General features: G+C 45.2%; 1 long non-coding RNA gene across 1 annotated transcript in view; it reads right to left on the bottom strand.

Moving 5' to 3' along the window:
* Positions 1–5,030: 5,030 nt before the first annotated feature.
* Positions 5,031–26,022, bottom strand: part of LOC146009151 (uncharacterized) — a 41,344-nt gene continuing 20,352 nt past the window's right edge. The window contains exons 2-3 of the long non-coding RNA XR_014444619.1: positions 7,716–7,772; positions 5,031–5,356 (exon numbers count right to left, since the gene is read on the bottom strand). This is a non-coding gene — a long non-coding RNA (uncharacterized LOC146009151). The remainder of the gene's footprint in view (positions 5,357–7,715; positions 7,773–26,022) is intronic.

Raw genomic sequence — 26,022 nt, 5'->3', positions numbered from 1 at the left:
TTTTGGATTCTGTGGCAAATATACAGTAAAAGCACAAGAAGCAAATAGAAAATTAATAGTTTTATTATTATTATTATTTGGGGCCTGATTTAGAGGTGGATGCAGTGGCAGCTGTGTCTTTTATTTTTTGTATGCGGATGCTACTGCATCTTTATTGTAATACCGCAGCTGATGGCCTTTTTGCTAGGCTGGCCACTGTCTGGTTCACCGTTGTGTGCATTAAGATTCTCCATGTGAGATTGCACCTGTTTAATGGAGGAGCTGAATCAGTGCAAATGCGTCTTCAGACCATAGGGGTTATTCTGGTGGATTCGAAAAAGGCTTCCAATTGGCAGCATTGCAAGTCCACCAAACCGCGCCCGCCCCCCCTGGCAGCGTGTGTTTGTATTCACTGGAACTTGATACTATAATCCAGTATGTAACAATAGCATTTAAAGTCCCCACAAGCACCTGGTTTAATTTTTTGCACATATGTATATGAAACATGATTATGTAATACTGATTACTTAGGGGATACAGTGTTCCAATAGGTCAGGACAGGGCCAACCTGTGGCTCTCCAGATGTTGTCAACCTACAAATCCCATCATGCCTTGCCACAGTTTTGCTATGAGGGAGTGTTAAAACTGTGTCAAGGCATTCTGGTATTTGTAGTTTCACAACATCTGGAGAGCCACAGGTTGGAAAACTGTATCCCCTAAGGAATCAGTATTACATAATCATGTTTCATATACATATGTGCAAAAAATGAAACCAGGCCATGGGACTAATAACATGTAAGGCTTATTTTTATAATTTACCTATCCAGGAAATATTTGGCTTACATTGATTAGGGGAAAAACAAGGTTGTGATCCCATTTTAGCAGCAGTCAGGGAATAAAAGAACGTGAAGTACTTTAAAAAGAATATTTAAAAAATTAGGAATTTTATCCAATGTTTTACAATGTGGATTGCTTTTAATAAAACTTCCCACACTCAAATGACAAACATGCTCAGGTGTCTCATATTGTAAAAATCTGTTACTTGTATTATTTCAAACATAACTCAACAGATTTTAACATATCTTTCAGCATGGATCTTTAAAATGCATTCATTAGTTGAGCTTACCTTACTGCATAACTGAACTAGTGCAGACCGCTCTATTCTGGTACCTGAATAAAACAATAATTGTTTTGTAGGAGATGCGCACTTACATTATATTACGGTTCTACCACTATACATAAATACGAGGAACACCAACTCTTATCTGGATGAATTTGTGAAAAACAAAATATATAGAAGGGCGCAAAGGATATGAACTATGTTGGGGAAATTAATTTAAAACCATAATATTCTAGGTTCTCAAACACAAAGAGTATAAATAAGTACACCATAATAAAACAAATGGACAGTCATAGGCACTGTTGCATAACTATTTGTTAGGACTGCCCTTACCCAGATAATAAAGACAAGAAAACCTCACTTTAGATGGATGCTGCGGTGGGCTATGCTAATAAATGCAAGTCTGGGGCCCGAACTGCTGTGCTTGGCACCACCGCAGAAGATTTTTTTTTTATGAAGTCCAGAATATATGTCCAAAGTGCCAGTGCCAAAAAATTGCGTCCAATTTGCATCCAAATTTATACCTCTTCTAATTATTAGAGCAGCCGACCAAAGTAGCGTTTCTCCAGCCTTTTCAGTAACCAGAAGTCATGTGCGTTCCACACGAGTACTTCCAGTTGACTTCCATTGCGGCTGTGGTCACTTCCGTTTTCGGATTTTCAAACTTCTGGTTGTGCGTTCCAAACAGCTCCCACTTGTGCTTGTGTGGGGGACAGGAGATGGACAGGGTCACTACTCTGGGCATGGCCACATCTTTAAAAAATTCACTGGCTGACAGGTGACCTCATAGGTGTGTCGGCCTCGAGGGAATCTTCCCTGTAAGGTCTATGGCCAATCCGCTCCTGCCCTGAAATAGTCAGTGCCAGCCAGTCCGGAACCTCCTCAGTGGCCTTGTAGTAACAGAAAAGAAGCAAACTGGTAATCGTTAATGTCAGCTTCAACCAAAGCAATATGTGCTGTCTTACAGAACCAGGGTGATTTATGTTAAACATACCTCATTTGTTCAGGGGCTTGCATTAGTATAAGGGATTACATATGTGATGCTAATGAAATGTGACCGTAGGCATTAAAGTTTAATTTCAGGAGAAATGGTAAGCTCACTGAGACATTGTGGGATGTGATGAAATGTTCGGGTTTATGACAATCCAAGAATGAAAACGGCTCTATATGATTGATGTCTGGTTACCTAGAGGGGATGCAGTTCAAATCCCGGCGGTCGGAATCCCAGCATCCAAAATCCTGACGCCAAAATCCCAACACTTTCTCCCTCCGTGGGTGTCCACGACACCCACAGAGGGAGAATAAATGAGTGTGCCGAGCGTAGCGAGCCCACAAGGGGAGGCGATCCACGCCCCCCCTTGTCGGGATTCCGGCGTCGGGATTTTGTACGCCGGGATTTTGTACGCCGGGATTTTATATCAATCCCACCTAGAGTAACGGTGTTAGCCAGCACTAATTTTGTTGATTGTTCTAATGTGTTCATTTTGTCATAACATTATGCATTTTATATTCTGTTATGCTATTTTTTTACATGCTAAACTGCTATATTTGATGGTTTTCCATATTACATGTAGGTACCCGTAGGTATTAAAACGGTCTCCAGCAGACATTGTAAAGTGTAATTCTCTGGAGTGTTTGTCTAATAGGAAATACCTCTGTAGATGATATCGCCAATTGAAGCCTATGGGGTTCTTACCCCCCCTTATGTTTTGAGCATGCCCACGGCTGAGGGCAGTGCATGCATATTGAGACTCTTAGGTCAAACACAGAAGTCAGTATGTGGCAAGAGTTGCTACCGGGAGATATCACAGATTGTATGCAGTATTTGATATAGCCCACCCACATTGAGCTAAAAATAGCATAAAATACAGAATGCGCACTGATCAGATTATTGATCAAAGTATCAGATCTATAGAGTGCTCTGCAAATCGTGCAGGAAGTAGGCCTACAAAGGAAAATTGCCTAGCTAATGTTGGACAAACATGATTGTGAGACGCACGGATCTCTGATCACAAATGGAAACAGAGTTTTCCATACAGCAAATGTGCAAAAGTGACTTTGCACATGTCTGAATCTGTCGCCCTGTTCTAGGTCAGATGGAACTAGGCCGTGTCTGTCCTTCCATGAAATATGGTGTTCGGTGGAGTGAAGTAAGTGCCAACAATGTGATCACCCACAACCACCCTGACTTGTGAGAGTGCCATGGGTACGTATTTAATTAAACATACGTACCGATCAGGGAAGTCTGTTTCTGACAGATCTCTTGCACCTATCATGGGGCTGGCTGGTGGAAGTGCTGTTACTTATGTGTTGGCTGTCATAGCCAGTGTATAATAAATGCGCGGACAAGTTCTCACATTAGCGTAAGGTGGTACATCAAGCTACCGCACCTGCTAATGCATGCCCCCCCTGCTGGCCCACATTGGCAGGACAGCCCATTTTTATGGGCAGTGTCCTGCAGGGGAAGGCGAGAGGAGCAGTGCCCAAAAATATCACAATTCATGCGCACAGCATCTCATCGTAGCAGCTCGGGGGCTGTACACGAGCATGTGACAGGCAACGGCCCATCTCCACCGGGACAAACCTCTAACCTTGGAACTAGAGTGAGAAGAAAGCTTGTATTGTGTGTGGTGAGAATACATTTTAGTCTATGCATCTCAGAGGATTCTATTGGGAACACCAATGCTTTGAGTATATCACAGGGTAAAAAGTTCACCTTTTTAAGGGTAAATTTTTGCAGCTGAATCTTTTCTCTAAACTGGATTCATGTGACCTTTGGGCAATATGAACAACAGTCAGAAGTTCATAATAAAGCTATATATATATATAAATAACATTGACCTGTCTGGCACTTTGTTTACTGAACTTATGTTTTGGACGTGTTTAAAGGGTTTACTTAGTGCAAACACAAAGAGGCCAGTGTTGCAGTAATCTGTAAAATTACCTGTATCCTTTTCGTCACATGTCTGTTATCTGTCTAGATGCAACTGAATGGTGCTGTCAGTCACTTCCCCTGACGCTCACGTTCATGTATATGGCATTAAGCAGCAGCACTAAAGGTGCAGAATGTAGTGGAACTACAGGGGGCATTATGAAGTGGGACTACAGTGGGTATTATGTATAATCGGCATTGCAGGGGGCATCACAAAGTGGCACTACAGTGGGCATTATGCGTGTAAGCAGCACATCAGAGGGCAATATGTGTGTAAGTGGCAATAAAATGCTATGGAGGGGGGTGCAGAATTTACAAACAGCCCCTCATGATGTGTGACCACGCCCTATTTCTTTGACACACGCCTGTGGCGTACAGTGTCAGTGCCCCAAGAAACAATCTCAACTGATCTGTTGGTATAGCAACAGGCAGCCAATCGCAAGGCTGCCTGCATGCTAAATGGGGACCCAAAAGGCACTGCTGCTCTGAGACTCAAGCACAGAAATAACTAACACTAACTCTTAATGCAACCTAACCTTAACTCTAATTGTAGTAACTTAACCCTAATCCTTATGCTCAGAAACAACTGAAAATATAACTGGGAGGGCCCAAAGCGTATTTTTGTACCTGGGCCCACATCTCGCTAGTTCCGCCACTGGGAGGCACCACCCAACCCCTGACATATACCTCCTATGAGAAGAAACTTAAGCGAATAATACCACCAGAGGTCCTTCCTGGCCTCCATGTGGCGGACACGGATAGTGATCACACATTTTCATGTACATCATACATTGCAATGTTTTATAACTATAATGCTCTCTTGTAATATTTGCATAACAATAGTGCTGGTGTGGAACTACATATCCCAGCAAGGGTAACTTATGTAAATGTAATGGTCATAGATTGAAATTGTTGGTGATGCTGGGTCATGTAGTTCCACGCCTGCTGATATTGGTCAAATGCCTTACAAATTATGTTACAGATTTAAATTGCTCAGGCCCCAAACATACTTGTAATGTTGTCATAGGTGAGACTCCTCCATACAGCATTATTGCAGGCATTTTTTTTTGACAAACAGACTTTAAAAAAAAAAAAAAATTTAATATTTCATACAAAAACAAGATATTGGCCACAAATAATTGGTCAGCATGACCCATGTGTGTCCCAGGGAGGAAAAATAAATAAAAATAGTTATGATGCATGCTGGTAAGAAATGCTGTCCATGCAAGTTTTGTAACGCCTGTCCAACATTTTGTTTGCAGATCATCCATCCCGAAGTGCCCACGCACCACACACAGGCCGACGCATTGGTCCTGATGCTGAGGCTGCAGGTAACAAAATGAGTGCAAAACCATTATACATACAGTACACACACCCATGTACCATGCAGAATAGTCTACACTATCCCGGTGGGCTCAACAGACCAACCGACCACCCCACAAAACCCCACCTTACATTTTTTTTGCGTCGCTGCCACTAGGCATTCAGCCACCAGAAATATGTGCTACTGCCCGCAAATATGCCTTCCCGCCTCTGCCGCTCCGACTGCCCTTCTCCACCAACTTTGCATTCCTTTGGCACCTGATGTATGCGCCCTACGCCAGTGTGCAGGTGTGTGGTGACGTTAACCGTGCACCCGAGCAAAGCACTGCTGGGAACGGGCTTCAGAAGAAACTTCAAGCCCATCAGCAGCCCTTGAAGCCCGTTCCCAGCAGTTCTTTTCGCAGGTGAGTGCCATACGCTGCTACTGAGCTCCAAACACCTGGGAACAGTGCTGTGTGATGCTTGGTTCCAGGCATAGGCGAATCTAGGGCGTGGTCCGGGGGTGCACTGCCAGGCAAAACTGGAACATTTTCCCTATAGGATAACATGGGAACCGCTAATTCCGACCCCCACCCAGTTCAACGGCTGCCAGTCCCCCCTTCGGCATCACTGAAGCTCGAGGTTGGTCTCAGTCAAACCCAAATCGCTGGGCCTTCAATCTGATACCAGGCTGGATCCATATGGGTTAATTGGTTCCAGGGATATTAAGGTTAAACTGTTTTTTTTTTTTCACTAGGACCAAACAGACCAGTTTCAAGGGACCAAAATCATTCGAAGCCAACTCAAAAGTTCTTCAATATGATACTGGTCTCATGTAAATGGGTCAGTTGGTTCCGAAGATATAGCTGGTTGGTTAAAGGGGGGTAGGGAGAGGGGAGTGATTGCCTCTCCCCCTCACACCAGAAAATGCAGGGACTAGGCTGGTGTATAAGGGGTCAGCCTGGGAATGTCCCTGCATGATCCTGGGACCATATTCCCGGGTAAATTCCCGTGATCTGCAGTGCTCCGAATACAGCCGGGCAGCCCCCTGCTCTCTGCCCAGCTGTCAATGACTGTCACCCCTGCAGCTTCCACTCCAATTCTTCTCCCTGCTTTCACCTCAGCCCGCCCCCCCTTTAATCATGTGGTGCCGGCGCCCGGCGTGCTCCTCCGACGTCATGCACAACAACAGCGCACACAACATTTCAAATGTCCACTCGGCTAGAGGGGACACCAGGAGGGGAGTGGGAGCGTGCTCTGCGCTGCGCTCTGCTCCTCTCCCAATAGAAGCAGCTGCACCGCTCTCCATCTTTCCCTGCAGCAGCAGCGAAGGCTCATATAAAAAATTACAGTAAGTGGCACTTTTAGGGGCATTGCTTAAGGGACGCTACAAGTGGCGGTATGTGGGGGCATTACGCATAATGTGTGGCTTAATGTGTAAGGGGCATTACGGTGTGCAGCATCATGGGTAAGGGGCATTATGTGTGCAGCATCATGTGTAAGGGGCATTATGTGGGCAGCATCATGTGTAATGGGTACTATGGTGCGTGGCATCATGTGTAATGGGTACTATGGTGTGCGGCATCATGTGTAATGGGTACTATGGTGTGCGGCATCATGTGTAATGGGTATGATGGTGTACGGCATCATGTGTAATGGGTACTATGGTGTGCGGCATCATGTGTAATGGGTACTATGGTGCCATCAAGCAAGAACCCCCTAGCAATGAGCACATAGGTAAGCAGCACTTATGTGGCAAATATGTAATGGGCATTACGGTTTGTTATATAGTATGTAATGGGCATCATGATGTGTGGCACAATGTGTAATGGGCATTATGGTGTGTGGCCTTATGTGTAATTGGCATTACGGCGTGTGGCTTTATGTGTAATGGGTATTATGGAGTTTGTTGAAATGTGTAATGGGCATTACTGTGTATGGTCTAAAGTGTAATACCACACCCCTTTTTGTGATGCCACACCTCCTTCCCATGATGCCACGCCCCCAGCAGCCAGCCCACCAGCCTGTGGGCCACAAAAGTAGGCAAGTTTGACATGCCTGTTCTAGAGGGTGCTAAATAAATAAGAAGTAGATTCTGATTGGTTGCCCATAGCAACATCACATGTGAAGTAGAATACACATCTTAGTAAATTTCCCCCATAGTGTTTACCCATGTTTTATATAGATCACAGCACACTGTTATCTCAGTCTCATCAGTAGTAAATAGCCAGCTATATCACGGGCACTGAGTACGTTTTGTAATTCTTATCTTTTTATTAAAATGTTTTATGATTTGCAAACCACGTCTCAAGATAAAAATAAAGAAAAATTTATAAATTGTTCTCCAGGACTCACTAATGACTAATTGATGAAATGGCTTACATAGGTGAAATCAAAGGATATGTGGAATGTTGCAGGTTTATGAATCACATCCTGTTTCTGAAATAGATGACAAGAATGCAGATAATACAAGGGAGAAAAGAAAGCCAGTGAGGTGTGAACAGTATTTCCAGAATGTTTGAAAGACAGATACAAGAAATACTCATGGGGGAAAAGCAATGTTTGAAATATATGTTTACGGTGAATCAGTGTGTCTGTTGTATAACATGACGGGAGACCAGCGGCAAAACTAAGTGGTGGGTTCAGGTGCAAAAAAAGGGGTTTGGCCTCCTTGTCCGCTACATCCCAAGCACATAATATGCCACATGGCAGTGGGTGACGGAGAGGCTGTGCGTGATGGGGAGAGGCAGTGAATGTGACAGGGAGAAACAGTGGGTGACAAGTAGAGGGAGAGGCAGTATGTGAAGGCAAGAAGCACCGGGAAGAGGCAAAAGGTGACTGGGGTAGGTAGAGGGTGATATTTTTGTGTCAGACAAACAAGGGGCCAAATGTAATAGGGTGAGAGTTTCAGAAAGTGGGAGATTTTGGGAGAGTTTTCCCTTTTTTTTTAAAGCAGCAATCAATTACATGGTAAAATCAACCTGGTTTTGAGGTGTAATTGATTGCTGCTTTAAAAAAAATGGGAAAACTCTCACTTTCTAAAACTCTCACCCTATTACATTTGGCCCAAGGTGTGTACTTGTTGTATATATTCAAAGGGTAGTGTTATATAAAGCAAACATCAGCCTATTGAGCTGGAAATTGTTTCACAATAAAAAAAGCTGGGGCGAAATGTAATAGGGGGAGATTTTTTAGACGTGCGATTTTTGGTATAAAAACAGCCAAAATCACACGTTTTCCAAAAATCTAACATGCGATTCACGGTAAAAAAAATAACGCATTTTTTGCTGCGAAGTCGCACATTTTGAAGTAGCGATTTTTAGTCACACTTCAATTCGCATCCAGATGTTTTTCCATTATAAAGTATACAAATCGCAAGTGTAATAGGGTGCGATTTTTGGTAAACGTTACCAAAAATTAGACTAGGTTCTGACAGGCGAATTTGACAGAACCATGCACAGATCAATGTGTAAAAGTTAAACTAAAAAAAAATAAACAATTTCGTGGGGTCCCCCCTCCTGAGCATAACCAACCCTGGGTTTATTACGCCGGACCTATTTCCAAAAATATGGGGGGCAAAAAGCGTAGGGGTCCCCCGTATTTATGAAACCAGCCCCGGACTCTTGGACAGGTCCTGGTTCCAAAAATATGGGGGACAAAAAATCTGGGAGTCCCCCGTATTTTGAAACCAGGACCGGCCTCCAACAGCCCGCGGTGTAATGCTACAGCCACACTTTTTACATAAGGTCCGCCAGCCATACCATGAGCACTGTGGCGGGTCAGCCTTGGACAGGATACCTGGGGGAGTGGGGACCCCCCTGTCCCCCCAGGCTTCACCCGTCCATGGCTGAAGCCCGGGGCTGTCACTGGCATCCGTGGGCTTTGGACGCCGGCCTGATAGGTTTAAATCATATCCCAGCGCTATAGAGGTGGTTAGTGTGGTTGGCTCGATGCGTCACCATGGAGATGCTTTCAGCCAATCAGGGCTGAGCTATGCATCTCCATGTAGACGCATAGAGCCAACAACGCTAGCAGCCTCTATAGTGCTGGGACAAATTGGCACATTTTCATGACTAAAAATCGCACTTAACCATTACCAAAAATCACTCAAAATCGCATGTGAAGTGAAATCGCAAGACAGGTTTGCTTTCAGAATTTTTTTTTTTTTTGGAAAACTGTAATAAAACAAGAATGGGAAGTAATATATACATGATATTAGGTTAGGGTTAGATTAAGGTGCAACTAGGGATAGGGTTATGTCAGAAGCTCCCAAACGTTCTGGAATCACAGCATCCTAGGGAATCAGCATTTTGTTTTACAGCACCCCTAGGATAAAAGTTTTTTATTGAGTCACTTTTAAATAAAAAAACTGAATTTGTGCCTCCTTGTCATCCATAGTGTCAGTTATATTGTGTGTACTGTTGTGCTTCTGATTGTCCACAGGTTTTATGATGGGCAAAACCAGTGCTAGGGTCTGCCAATCTCTTTGAGTGTTGTGGCACAGGGTGCCTGGGCACACAGTTTGGGAACCACTGTACTGTATTAGATGAAAGGTGCATGGTTGACTTTTATAATGTTGACATGCTGGTGTTTAAAAATTAGTGAATAACCTGTGTAATATACACTGAAGCGATGACATCACCTTCACAGACATGATGGCATCATAATTCTCTGAACTCAAGCCCTGACATCACAACTATCCAAACACAAGCCCTGACATCACAGCTCTCTGACCACAAGCCCTGACATCACAGCTCTCTGGCCACAAGCCCTGACATCACAGCTCTCTGGCCACAAGCCCTGACATCACAGCTCTCTGACCACAAGCCCTGACATCACAGCTCTCTGGCCACAAGCCCTGACATCACAGCTCTTTGACCACAAGCCCTGACATCACAGCTCTCTGACCACAAGCCCTGACATAACAGCTCTCTAACCACAAGCCTTGACATCACAGCTCCCCGACCACTAGCCCTGACATGATCACAGCTCCACAACCGCAAGCCCTGAAATTACAGCTCTCCAGCCACAAGCCCTGACATCGCAACTCCCCATCCACAAGTCATGACAACACTGCTCCCTGACATTACAGCTATCCAGCCACAAGACCTGATATCTCAGCTCTACAACCACTAACCCTGGCATCTCAGCTCCCCGACCACAAGCCCTGACATTATAGCTCTCTAGCCACAGCTCCCTGAACACAAGTCAATTAGTTTGGTTACTTGACCTCCACTGTACACTGTACTCATGGTACCAGGGCATTTGCAGACACACCCACACTTCTTTCCTCTAAAAACCTGCATTGCTTTCCTGCATATTCTTGGCTTCTTACCTATGCTCCCTCACTCATGGGAAAATCGGGGGTGGGTCCCACTAGGATTGGCCATTGGAAATGAGTGGTTGGTATTTATATGTATTTGTTTTCTGATGGAGATGCTTTTGCAATTTAATGCTGGGATAGCAATGATTGCAATCACTGTACATTCCTTTCCAATGGCTCCTGATGTCCATACTGGTGCATACACCATCAAGAATAAAGGAAACCAAAGTTGCCTTGTTTTCCATGCACTTTATTTGAATACACCAATGATTAATTGAACCAACTGTGTCCTCTCTGTATGCTGCTTTGAGTTTTCCAGAAGGCACCAGAGCAGTCGTTTAAAAGAAGGGTGAGTGCCGGTCTGAGCTGTAAAATAGCAGTCTGTAAATATCCACATACAGGGTGGCACTCAATCGGTTTTCCAAGCAGTTAGGATAAGACCAGGCTTTGGTATATTAATGTACCAAAGCCTGGTCGTATCCTAACTGTTTGGAAAACTGAGTGAGTACCGCTCTGTGTGTGTGTGCAGTACTGTTTTTCCGAAAAAATAGGTTCAGGAACTCCAGGTCTGGGGGTGGATCAATTAAATAAAAAAAAAACATATATAATAGAGAGAGGGAGGGAGAGATAGATGTATATATTGTATTTAGAAACAAAGGCACTCACAGGTGACTTTAAAATAAAACTTATCTTATGAAAAGTAGATTTTCAGTTCCTGATGATGTCATATTTAATTAGAGGTTCAGGAACTGAGTTCCTGCTGGTTCCTGCTGAAAAATAGCACTGTGTGTGTGTATATACTGTATATGTATAGAAGAAGAAAAGTGCGCACTGTACTTTTTCACCACTTTTTCATTATGAAAGATAAAAAATAAAAAATGGTTTTTATCTGAATATCAGTACATGAAAATGTTTTCTTTTAAAAGGGTTTTTACATATAGTTCAAATAATAAATCCAACAAATGATCCAACACCAGAATGGACTTCTCAAAGACCCAATGGGATTCTCACAGATAAAACCCTATGCATTTCGTCCACTAGGACTTCATCAGGGGTGATCTGGATCCAGTCTTGTTTATGAAGATGAGCTTATGCTCTTTAAAACAGTTGTGAAAACTGACGACATCAGGTTTTGAAAAAATCCTCTGTCCTACAGAGGAAATGCACTCCAATATATCCAACATCCGATGTGTATCGCTTTAAAACAGGGGTTTAACAGCTCTTAAACAGGTATCGCTTCCCAACTTGTACTTATTGGTACATTCGATAAGTTTGGAAGTATTCCTATCACCAATAGTGGAGCTGTTTTTCATTTTGTTTTTAGTAGTATCTTTGTACCTGATACATTGTATTTTTGTATTTTCGTCTATGTTATAGATTAAAACTTTTTTTATGGATGGATGCCTCATAAGAATCTGTTATCCTGCTTGAGAGGGAAGCACAAAGAAACCTTTTGGTGCACATAGGGCCTCTGTTAGAGGTGAGCTGTTGCCCCAAGGGGCCAGGAGTGATAGATGAAAAATTTCCCAATGATGGTTATATGTATCTTGAGAGGATAAAAAAGAAACCTTTACATAAAAATAGGGCCTATAGATGAGGTCAGTATATAACTTAAAGGTACTTGTTGGAAACAGAAGTGGGAGGAATGAGGAAATTCTGATTGGTCGTTAGCTTCAAAGAAACCTTTATTAGGAAAATAAGGCCTTATTAAAAGGTCAGTTGTAAGTGTCTGTGGGGAATACCAGAATAAACATCGCTGGATGGGTATTCCCTCTCCAAAAATTTTAATTGGTTGATAGAGGTTAGTCGAACAGCGCCGGATGAAATTCTCCATTGTTTCAACATTTCTGTAAAGAGTTTGGTAGACCCAGGAGGACATAATTAGGCTGCAGTTAAGGGGCCGCATTTCCCCCTATTACACCTTTTTCTTGTTATCTGTTAACCCCTGTGTTAACAACTAAAAGTGGAGACTTCCTTCCCCCACCTACCTCCACTTTCCCCGCTACCCCCACCTACCTCCACTTTCACCTACCTCCACTTTCCCCGCTTCCAGCTGTCTCAGTATGTTGTACACACAGTGGCTCTTATACAGATCTGATCGCAGTACAAATTTGTTCTCAAAATGGGCAAAACCATGTGCACTGCAGGTGGGGCAGATGTAACATGTATAGAGAGAGTTAGATTTGGGTGAGTTATTTTGTTTCGGTGCAGGGTAAATACTGGCTGAATTATTTTTATACTGCAATATAGATTTCAGATTCAACACACCTCGCCCAAATCTAACTCTCTCTGCACATGTTACATCTGCCCCACCTGCAGTGCACATGGGCCCTTATTCTGATCGGTGCGGATATTCCCGCATTCTTACGGTGCGGGCCGCACGCCACGGTGTGCTGCCGCGTGCGGCCATCGTCCGTAGAAACGCCCACGTGTCCTCCGCATTCGGACGGACTCACTCTTTAAGAACAGGGCGTGTTTACGGACGACATACAAACCATGCGTGTGCGGGAGAATCACTCCGATTCTGCACGGTATTACAGAGTATTACAGAGTATGCACGGGAATACCGCATTCGAACGGGAGGCAAGCGGTGCTTACAAGCATGCCTAACACATGCATTGCACACATTAACCCTTACAGCAATTGAAGTGCAATGGTTTGTATTAGACCCTGTGTAAAATATTATAAACAATCTACACATATACTGTTTAATGTGCAAATAAAACCAACAACTTTGAACTTGCATAAACCATTTATTTTCACGAAAAATTAACATTTAAATATAAAACAATAAAATAATAAATTAGAGTAGCAAATCTCGCAGGTCCTGGAGATCGGCTATTAATAGGCGCAAATGGTGGCCCATCCACAGGAGGGCCCCACGAACCCCCTCATCTGCCGGTGTTGTGGCATCTGTGGGCATGTCAAAGGGGCAAAAATTAGTCATGATATTCATGCATACATTTCACATACTGCTACATAAATTGCAGAAATGCTAGGTGACGTGTGTATATATATATATATATATATATATATATATATATATGTAGAGAGATAGAGACACACATAGATAAATAGATATGACACATACATATAGACATACATGCAAACTTATTTACTACATACTGTGTTTTTTTCCCTCTACCCTTTACTCTGCAGAAGACATAACAGTCATAGTGTTTCTTCTCATTCACAACCCACCCATGACTAACCAATGACAAGCATGTCATGGCCTCCGTCAATAAGAACTTGTCACAATCTCCTCAGTCTAAGTTCAGTGATGGTTCGTGGCATGGGAGTTATGCAAATGTCAGGAATGCACAGTACACATCCTCAAAATCATAATTCAGTCTAAACCAACCTACAATTCTGTGAGGGCAAAAAAACAATCTGAACTACAGGGGGTGTTTAGGTAGAGGAGGCTCCAGGGACACTGGCAACTTGTGACTCCATTCCAAGGTAGGCCGGCCCATACTCCATTTATAGCATACATCCTATAGTTTATAAATAACATTCAACAAAAAGATAGATTCCACTATATGATGGGTCAGAATCGACGCTTGCAGCAGGTGAATTTAATCCACAAATGATCCACTCATCCCTTTACTCCAGGATCCTGTTTAACTACAACGGTTATGTGGCAGTCAAAATGGAGCTCCAAGCCATCCCACAAACCTGTGTAATTCAGAGGTGTCCTGGATGAAAGGGATGCCTTGGACACCCCATCTAACCCGTACCTGTATCTGTAGCTACCCACTTTGGGTTCTGTATTAATAGTATTGTAACAAAATTTATCATCACCAGTGCTACATAACAAATACCAGTACAACTACTTCATGAATGATGCATTATGTATACATACCGATTTCTTGGGCCTCCGGCGCCTCACACGCCTCCTCCCCCTCGGATTCGGCCAACTCCGAGGCAACCGTGGCCTCCTCAGCCCCCTCCTCCGCCACCTCCTCCGCCACCATCAGCTCCTCCACCTCCTCCTCCGCCACCACCACCTCCTCCACCACCACCACCTCCTCCACCACCACCACCTCCTCCACCTCCTCCACCTCCTCCTCCGCCACCAACACCTCCTCCACCTCCTCCTCCGCCACCAACTCCTCTTCCACCTCCTCCACCACCACCTCCTCAGGCACCTCCTCCTCCTCCACCACATCCTCCTCCTCCACCATCTCCTCCACCTCCTCCACCTCCTCCACCATCTGCTCCTCCTCCTCCACTTGCTCCTCCTCCACCATCGGCGGCACCTCCTCATCAGGCTCTTGCCCCTCCTCCTCGGCCTGGCCTGCCTCGGCCTGTTCACGTGCCTGTCGTGCTCTGGCTCGTGCTGTGTGGAAGAAACCAAAATCATGGTCAATGTAGGGTCATTGGGGCACATGTATTAATCCATAACAAGACATACATGGAAGGGTGATAATGTTGGCAAACGATGTTTGAAAGTAGCTCCTTACTGTTAATGGACTCCAAAGTGTGACATTTAAGTTATTATGTGATTGTTAGTAATTTGTTCAATCATTACAACCCTGGCATTTATCAATGTTTAACACATATTAGATCTGGCACATTGTATGCATCAGAATCATGAATGCTATGTCATTACATATAAAAGCCACATGACTGCATGTTAACCAGGAAGAAGCACACATAACAGTCTATGGACTTTTAAACCCATGGACACCCACTTATCATGAGACACATTTTATTGTTTTTATATGCTATGATGTAAGTGCGAAATTTCATAGCTAAAATACTCACAATCAGCTATCTCGCTCCTAATCTGCTGTAGAAGCTGGGGCTGGCGCCTGCGGAGGTCCGACCACCGCCTCTCTAGCTGGCCGATGGTCCTCCGCACCCGAGTGCGGGCGAAAATCCGGCGCCCTGCCGCAGCATAGGCCCGCCGCTTCTGGCCATTAGTTATAAAGGGCCCAGCACGGCCCAGCCTTGTCTCCATGACGGAGACCAGAGCCCTCAGTTCCGCAGGCGAAAACGGCTCTGCCCTGCGTGTCTCCGCCATGTTAACAATGGCATCAATCAACCAATCATGTGGTGGCATTGGTTTATCACAGTTATTTGTGTTAATAACTTTATTGTTCATCTTTACATGAACAGCGTCTCTGCGCCAACACAAATGGTGACAAATTCGCATGCCTTAAAAACAGTAGGGCTGATGTATGGCAATGAACAAATCTGATATATATAAAACACAGTGTGTATGCACTTAGCAAATCCAATAACGCCGCGCTCCGCCAAGCAACGCGTGCTATAGCTTAGCAACGCATAGCTGTACTTAGCATTACTTACTCTATGCATCTATGTGTATGCGTACATTTATGTTTAAAAGACACATACACATACTTGCAGGTATCCTGAGTCCAGCATTATACAGCAGCGCTGGCTGGCTGCCTGCCTGCCTGCCTGCCTGCCTGGCTGCTCCTTGAAATGTTTAAACATGTTAATAAATTCCAATATCATATATATATATATATATATATATATATATATATATATATGCAAACAAATCATACATCAACACAGACAAAAGTCCCCACCACATTAGAGAATAAATCAATGTACTCACCAGACATCAGGGATAGTATCAACTACAATAATGAAGATATAACAAACACATAAGATCCCTTGTACAAGGTATAGTAATGAGCACCTATATTGTACTTCCCCCAAAACTAAGCACATATGATAAATATCTACTATTTCTTTGCCATTAGGAGGGCAGGCTGGCTAATTGTCGTTTTGTAACACTGACAACTACCACACTGTACTTATTTGAAGGGGTGATTTTTACAACAATTGGTGTGTTCTGGTCAACTAGATAAAATGTACCTGAAGAATCTTTGCGCCACAGAGTCCCGCAGCTGGTATCCCCTCCGGCATTCTGGGGCGCGGGATGGGCGCATGGGCGGATCTTGCGGCTCAGATGGAACCTCCCACTCATCAAAGGGTATCTCACGCCGCACAGCAATGTTATGGAAAAATATACACAGGCCCACGATCCTCGACACCATTTCCGGCGCATACTGTAAGTCACCACCAGTGCGGTGGAGCACTCTAAATCGACCCTTTAAAAGGCCAATTGAGCGCTCCACCACTTGCCTGGTGGCAACATGCGCCCGATTGAATGCCTCCTGTGGGCCCGGTGGTGGGGAGCTGTACGGCGTAAGTAGCCAGGGCGTACATGGGTAACCGGAGTCACCCAGAACCCACGCATCACGGCCTTCCAGCTCTTGTAGTCTTTGCCATATCCCGGTTTGTCGGATGACATGAGAGTCATGGGCACTTCCGGGAAACTTCGAGTTGAAGGCGAGAATTTCCATGGATGGGCCACATACCACCATCACGTTCAGTGAGTGGAACAATTTGCGGTTCCTATATATCTTCTCACTTCGAGATGGAGGCACAAATGGTACATGGGTGCCATCCACAGCCCCTATCACATTAGGGAAGCCAGCAATTTGATGGAAGGCCTGCTGGCTTCTGCGCAGGGTCTCGGTGGCAAATGTCATGGCCATGAAGTGCCCCTTGCGCCTGAACATGGCCGACGTCACACGCCTCAGGATTCGGCAGAAGGCCGGCTGAGATATTCCAGCAAGTACTGCCACTACTTGTTGGAATGATCCTGAGGCGCAGAAATGCAACACCGCCAGCAGCTGTGTGTGAGGCGGAATTGCTGTCATGATCCCGTGTAGAGGTTCCAGATCACTCTCAATTAACGAGAGCAGATCCAGAATTACATGTGGCGGTAACCGGTACCTAGTAAGTACCTCATCATCGGGCATAGCAAACAGAGTCACCCGTGTGCGATAGATTCTAGCACGTCCTGGCCTCCTTGGGCGACGAGTGGGGAGAGCCGCAAGTGCCCTTAGCCTCCTTTCCATGTACGCCATCATTGCTTCAGCTACCTATAAAGAAATGAACATAAATACTGATGCACCTATGCACATAATGGCCATATCTGACTACAAATAGATTTGTAGGCTTCAATACGTACAATAGATGGCCGCCCCGTCAAATCGCGAAGATCCATTTGACTCTATAATGATGTAACAATAATATGAACTCAATACACACCGTCCTAAACACACAGATGCTTACAACATCGAACTACTAAACACTACTTGAGTATCAAAGGTGTCTGCATTTGTTGCCGACATCATGTACTATGAGACATTTCAGCTATTGCTGGGACATGTTGTCCTGCAATAGATGAACACACACAGGTTTAAGACCTGTGAGTGAAATAGTGAACATGTGACATGTTGCAATAATGCTACAAACACTTTGCTGGCCCAAAAATCTGTAGTCAGTGAGGCAATGGTGCATACATTCATACACTTACATTGTTAATGGATATCATATCTACAAGGACCATGGAAGAGCTTACCTTAGACCCTGACAAGTCCAGATCTGGAGACAAATGATTCTAGCAGCAACTCACTATTTATAGGCCTCTCACATGTGTGGTCTATAACAGTAGTGATGAGTATTGCATGACTTGTGGCCTGGATTTTCTAAGGGATTGGGCTACTTTTAGCTTGCAATCAAACTCCACATTACCACAGTAGTCATGAACCAAATGTCATGTCATGCTAGCAAATAGCATGTGTATTGTGCGATAGTCACAGGTGTATCAGAAGATTCTATGCAATGTTAGAATTGGTGACCAGTATTTCATGTCGAAGTTTCGCCAGGTTTTACACAATGGAATTTCCGCCACGTATGCGGCGCGAAAAAACAGCGACGTACGCTCGCGCACGGAACGCAGCTGCCGCTGATGTCCGCCAAACAGGATACACAAACAGTATATAAAGGTGTATTAGAATGTGACAATGTTGTTGCTAACATGTCTGGATCACAATCAGAGGTGGACCAGGAGCTGCAGCAACTATTTGACCAGATGGACTCCAGCACCTCCTATGTGCCACTGCACATGCAGCCAGTGGGAAATGAGGAGGCTGCTGGCCCTTCTACAGCAGGGCAACCTGCACCTGACCATTCTACAGCAGGGCAACCTGCACCTGGCCCTTCTGCAGCAGGGCAACCTGCAGCTGGCCCTTCTGCAGCAGGGCAACCTGCAGCTGGCTCATATGCACCATCAGCAGAATCATTTGGAACACAACCGGGGACTTCACAAGATAGTACCATGGCCAGCACTTCAAGTACAGCGACACGTGCCAGTAGGCGTGGGCGTGGCAAGGGGAGAACGAGGGCAACAGAGGAACCAAGTACAAGAAATAAGGCATATGAAGCACAGGAGCTTGCCATCCTGGTTCCCCGAGCACGTGATTGGATTGAGTGTCCATCGGAGAGGCTGACACACACACGCAGATGGAAGATTTGGGAAGACATAACGGCAGAGATTAATGAAGTTGCGCCACAAGTTCGTGAGGCGGACCATGTCAAGAAGAGGCAAGTTGTTTTGTGATACATGTGCCCAGTAATAGACAAGTAATGATTGAATTCATGCTTAGATGGATTTTGCAAATGGCCGGTGAGGTTGTTACGATACACAGACATTATTGACATGTTATTTAGTTGAGAGTTAGAGTAGGGTGATTGTGAATGTGTATTGTAACGGTTGATATCATAGTTGCATGTAATGTTATCTTTTTGACATTAAGCACATGTCGTAATATGGAGCACAGAGCAATGGCTGCAACAGCAAACATCTGGAGTGACATGTATTAATATGTCAACTTACATTGCAGGTGGCAGGACTTCAGAACCAACCTGAAGAGGAAGATGACCAAGCGGTGGGAACACAGCCAGAGATCTGGGGCCGGGCCCATGCCATCAGGGCTAGAGTTCACCCCCCTGGAGTTGATGGCCGAGAACTGTGTATCAGTTGAGGAGATCAGGGGGGTGAGCACACGATGGATAGCGAGGCCCCAGCTGAAGTGTTTGCGTCTTTTATTGAAGGTAAATATTTGTCATGCCATAAGCTTGTGCAAGTAATTATCTTAGAATGTGTCCTAATTGTGTTTATCATTTTCCACAGACACCCCACTGCTTGGTGACGACTCTGCTCAGGAGGTGGAGGAGTCCGTGCCACCTGGCCCCAGTGGTAGGCCTGTGCAGCAGCAGCCATCGGCCCAAGCCGATTTTGCCACCTTGGCCCAGATGCTTGGGGACATAAACCAGCAGGGAGAGTTGGCATCAGAACGGATGCGTAGGACCGAGGAGATCATAGCGAGCTTGGTCAGCACCCAGCAGGCCATCGCTGGGAGCATGCAGGCCATGGCTGAGGCGCATCAGGCCATGGCTGCAAGTGCTCAGGTGCTGGCCGAGCAAGCCACCCGCCAAAATGATCTCCTCCTCCACCATAATGAGCTTATGGTGGAGCTAGTTAACAGCAACAGGGTCCTAATGTCATCCGTTTCTGGTGCATTACCACCAGCAACACTCCCTGCTGGCAGGAGGGGTAGACCAGCCAACCCCTCACCAGCATCTGCTCCACCTGCCCCAGCATCTGTCCGTGGCCGAAGAGCTGCTGCACAGGCCAAGGAGCCTACCAAGGCCAAACGTGGTCGCAAATGAACTTGTGGCTGCATTAATCTCCACCGTTATGTCATCCCAACTCTTCCATTGTGCTGTGTGTGTCAGCTTCTTGTGTCCAATCACGTGCTGAGGGTAACCAGATGAGCCCTTGCTTCAAATGTCCTTTTTGGTTCCCCTGTTGCCCTCTTTTGCCTGCCATTACTGTCAGCTGTACTTGAAGTGATGTTGCTAAGTCCCCGGTTGTGTTCCAAATGATTCTGCTGATGGTGCATATGAGGCAGCTGCAGGTTGCCCTGCTGCAGAAGGGCCAGGTGCAGGTTGCCCTGCTGTAGAATGGTCAGGTGCAGGTTGCCCTGCTGTAGAATGGTCAGGTGCAGGTTGCCCTGCTGTAGAAGGGCCAGCAGCCTCCTCATTTCCCACTGGCCGCATGTGCAGTGGCACATAGGAGGTGCTGGAGTCCATCTGTGTGCAATTATATTTGTTTTGTATTATAATTTCTTTTGGTACATTCCTGCCCTGGTTTTTTTTTTTTGGTTGTTTTATTTTTTGGTCATTGCATCACAGTGGCATTGACTGTGAAATGTATATAAATAAATGTCTTTACTTTACAAAAATTGTGTGGTTTCATTAGTACATGTCGAATACACATGTGTATTGATAGTATTAATATTCAGTCATGTCCATTGTTAGCAGGTTTTAAGTGTGTGACAAGTACAGCATATGTGGGTGATTAGTAAGGTTTCCTTGAAGCAGCAATGGTTTCAATTAAAGCACTGACAAGCGTCCTATTAGTGAGTAATGAGTAAAGGAGTCGATTCTATTGGGTTCAGGTGTTAATGCTTGTAGTCATTAGGCGGTCCGTTCGCCTACCGCAGGAACGAGTGGTGTCCGCTAAGCAATACTAGCCTTTTGGACACCGCACATTTCTTCCCTTTTTGTTCGCGTGCATTCGGAGTGGTATCCGAATGCACGCCCCCCAACATAAGTGTACTCCCCCGTGTCCGCCCATGTTTCCGCCCCGTTTTGCCCACTTTGAAACTACGCCCATGTGTCATTCCGCATGACGCCCATAATACGCCCATATTTCCCGACTGATTGCGGTGAACAGTTTTGTACGGGATTTGCCCGAACAGGTACGGAGTCAAGGCGTGGCACATGCGCGTTGCGTTCTCCACGCATGCGCAGACGCCGTAAAGACGCGATCCGAAAGTATGCGGAAAAGTACACATCAATCAGAATAAGGGCCATGGTTTTGCCCATTTTGAGAACAAATTTGTACTGCGATCAGATCTGAATAAGGGCCAGTGTCACACAGCCCTCAGCTTCCATTGTGTTGCTTGTGGGCTCCAATACTCAGTGGCCCTTATTCAGATCTGATCACAGTACAAATTTGTTCTCAAAATGGGCAAAACCATGTTCACTGCCGGTGGGGCAGATGCAACATGTGCAGAGAGAGTTAGATTTCGGTGGGGTGTGTTGAAACTGAAATCTAAATTGCAGTGTAAAAATAATGCAGCCAGTATTTACCCTGCACAGAAACAAAATAACTCTCAATCTAACAAATTTAACTCTCTCTGCACATGTTACATCTGCCCCACCTGCAGTGCACATGGTTTTGCCCATTTTGAGCACAAATTTGTACTGTGATCAGATCTGAATAAGGGCCAGTATCCGTACATGGCTTTGAAGAATGATTGAGAGAAGAAAAGTGAATGCAATGAATGATCTTTGGAGCGTCTGACTCACAAAACACGTTATAAAAGCAAAGGAAAACATGATATGTCCAGGACGGTTGTTGCAAATGAGGCTTATACTCTATTTGTTCTATCTTTTATTGCTAGCATGAAAGTGTTTCACTAACCACTTGGCAGAATACGTTTAGTTTTATAAGGAGAGCTGAGAATGCAAAGGTGGTCTTCAGTACATTAAACATTTAGTAACATACAGTCACTTTGTATACTACCAACTCTTTACAGCTTTATATAGCAGGTAGAGGGCAGACCCAATATTTCTGGTTCTAGGTCTGCAAGAACCATTCTGTTTGCAGGTAAAACAGCTTCTACTTGACAGATATTAATGGGAAATTTACTACTATTTTCTTTCCCTGGCGGCATGTGGCGAATAAGCCCAGAGAAAGTTATTTATAGCTCCAGGATTGTACAAACTAGGTCTATTATACTGGGCTACATCTATTAAACTGTTCAAGTAAAGATACCATTAGAATCTTTTTACAGTTTAGGTCATTTTGGGATAAGAGGTTTATTTTGACCAAATAAGTAAACTGAAATAGATTTATTTTGACTACAAAGTTGCCTGGAAACTCCCCTCCTTTTGGCAAGGGGCTCAAATTATAACAATAGCAATGACACACAGTACCAGTGGCGGCTCATACCTTTTGGGCGGAAGAGGGGACTGCCACTGGCCACTGCCACTGCGGGGGTGCCGTAAACCAGGCACCCCAGCCACCGTAGCATCAACTCCTCCTGGTCTTCGCAGCGTTCCCGGTGCCTGTGCTATGTGCCGAAGTTGGATTGCATTTACACTGTGCTAGCAGTCCACGACCCCCATAGAGGGAGAATACAATAGGTGACGTCGGGCTAATGACTGTCGGGATCCCGACTGTTGGTGTGCTATACCAAACCCATGAGTAACAGAAGGAATCCAGTTTAAACCAGTTGCACAGCAGGGACCCCTGGTCATGGGACGAACCTAGAACAAAGACCCAGCTGTACATCTTTACTGTACCAATAAGGAGAAGTGAAACCTGACCTCTTGACCAATGAAGAACTTTATTGTACCTCACTGTTTAGACCCTGTATATTGCTGCTCCTGGAGTAAGGATTTTCTCTTCATCTGTGCTCACATATTTGAATACCTGGTTGGGTGGTGCCTGCGAGTGAGAGACGGTAACTGTACTTTATGTATTGTGTGGTTGTATTATAGCTGATTGTACTTGCATTTGTTTTTTCCCCCTTTGTTATTATTGTAAGATTTATACCAAGTCTCGTGTAAGTTATTCGCAATAAGTGGATGTATCTAAAGAAGCTATCCCTGGTATATTGCAATATTGTGTAAGAACTTTGCACTGGTAAAGATATAGATGGAGCGCCTCTCAGCCTGCGCTGAGCGAGTTGACGCTCCACCTGACTGGGACATGCGTCCCAGTTTCCTGGCGGCGGGGGACGAGAACCTTGCCGGTCTCCGCTTCAGGGAGATGGGCAGGGTTAGAGGGGGCAGGGAGGTGGGATCGGGCGGCGGGACCGGCCAGCCCCCGCATGAATGAAGGGCGCTACATCTGTACCGCTGTAAGGGTATCTGTGTAGCGCGAGGAATGCTGATAAGCTACACTACATGGCGCTACGCATAGGTATGCCCGTTGTTAGAGATATAGGGTAACAGTTTGGGGAATTATTATGCTAACTGCGAAACTTGCTTATTGTCCATCAGTTTGAATATATATGGATTTACATATATGAAAACTGGCGCATGCACAATGCAAACCTCTGTACTGCGCATGTGGTCAGCTTCTATGGGCTGCTTTGTATGTCACCCACACACACTATAACAACCCCCCATGTATGACAGTGTACATCCCCTAATTCTGTGTGTGTGAGAGACAGTTTCCCCTACCCCTGTGTGTATGACACACCGTACACCCTCCCCCCATGTATGACATAATGTACCCACCTCCCCCCACCGTGTATGTCCCCATGTATGACAGTGTACATCCCCTACTCCTGTGTGTGTCACCCCTTTTACCCCCACTCTGCCCATGTGTGTCTCCCCACTCTAAGTCTGTGTTTGAGACAACCTGTACCTCGCCTCCCTGTAGAATGGGGCCCCGTTTATGTTTTGAATTGAGGTTCTAGTTACGCCGCTGCTTAGTACATAGGCCGCTTAGTCAGTGCAGTGGAGTGATGATGATGAAGCATGACTAAAGTAAATGTAATCTATGTCTGCTGAAACAATCGGCTGAATAGGCTTTCCCGCTGTGGGCCACCAAGGATGCAAGTAAGCTGTTTTGCATGCCCGTCGACTCCACAGGGCTTGCAGTGCCAATCCTTTCTTCTATCTACTCCTGGGGGGGGGGGGGGGGTCTGCTTCAAGCTCTTTTTAATGGACGCCACCTCTCCATTGCTTCCGCCATCTTCTGGAGCTCCTGTGTTCTCCTCCAACCTGGATTCACACATGCTGACTCACACTGGTTAACATTAGCCAATGCACGGATTGGGGCAGTGACTGTTATTAGTGTCCCGTAGTGATTTGTATTATGGCCATAGATTCATTGTTACACCATTAAATCCCAGTCTGATCCTAGCTTGAACTAGCCTGGAAAGTAAAGTAACTGCCTGCTCTCAGCAGCACACCTCTTCAGCAAAGTCTCCATAAAGGACTGTGGGGTGAAACGTACGTTAGACCCCATGCCGGGAAGGGATATCTTGCTGGAGATTAATTGATCAATTTTAGTTCAAATGTTGTTTTCTTGCCATAAAATAACCGCTGAACTGTCTTACAGTAAACCTGGGCAGCGATGCAGCTTGGTGGGAGGGGAACGTAATGAGACCCCTGTGGAAGACTGCTGTTTTAATTTAGGAAATATCCACAACAAAATCTTTGTTTAGGGCAAAAGCAAAGCAGCGAAAAACAAAACCATCTGCTGTGGTGTATTTAATTAAACGGCTCTTTGGTTTTTCCCATGATTCCTGAAATGTAGATTAGATGCAAACATAAGTACTGAGGTACAAGAGCGGCATGAACGTGAAGGTGCCCTGTATCACTGGAATCATTTTCCTGCTGAAAGTCCTGATATGAAGACTAATTTGCCACGTGCAAGTGTAAAAGTGCAGCTCTGTCTGTGACATCATGTGACAACTTCTGGGAGGGGTGCCGGAGGCGGTCCCATTAGTCGGGATCCCGACAGTCATTTAGTAGTAGTAGTACATTTATTTATAAGGCGCCACAAAGTGTCCGCAGCGCCGTACATAGCAAACAAAAACACGAATTACAAGGTAACGTACAGGGAGTGTTGATAAAATACAGCATAAGGCGTCTAATGCATTATTGAGATGAACCTTTTCTTTCAACTTAAACCTTGATTACCCCTAGCAGTAAATCACACGGACACAAGACCTGAAATAACTCACACGGACACGTGACCTGAAATAACGACACGGACAACCACTGCATAAGTTTAAAAGGTAAAGGGTATTTATTGTGGTATGACCCTATTGAAAGGGATGGCCTAGAGAGCGCTTGGAGACCAGCCAGTCATAAACGTTAGCAATGGCGGCGACTACAACGCCCCAACTTGTAACTAGGGCGGGGAACCGCCCCCATTGAATTCAAAGCCAGCCTGCGCTGTGACTGTCTTGCCGCCCCTCCTAGGGCATAATGAGGACAGTTCTAAAAGTGTCCTGCGTCCCCCCTCGGGGGCAGAACTCACCAGCCTTCCTGGCAGAGGGTGGCAATACCTCACAGTGACCACCTATACTTCAACTGGACTGCTGGTCGAGAGCGCCCTCCCGCCAATTAATATTAAAATTGATGAGAGCCAAATTTGGGTGACGGCCGAAAGGCCATGTGGTAGGTTAGCACAAGGGAGGGAGGGTGGGAATCCAGACTCAAGAGGAAGATGGATCGCCTGACTACCTCTTATATACCTCCACCTAAGCTACCACCCCTTCTACACCTGATTGGCTACCCCATCTACACCGCACCTCTATGGGTAAGTGACACTCTGATTTTTTATCTTTGTCATACCATCCCAAACTGCACAGACTCTTATATTCACTCATGCCTAGGCAGCCCTCGCTCTCTCTAAATAGGGGTATAGCTGGTAGA

Source organism: Crinia signifera, chromosome 6, assembly GCF_055691185.1.
Source record: "Crinia signifera chromosome 6, ASM5569118v1, whole genome shotgun sequence".
NCBI classification, from domain to species: domain Eukaryota; kingdom Metazoa; phylum Chordata; class Amphibia; order Anura; family Myobatrachidae; genus Crinia; species Crinia signifera.
The sequence above is the reverse complement of the archived record's forward strand: the minus strand, read 5'-3'. Positions and strand labels throughout refer to the sequence as shown.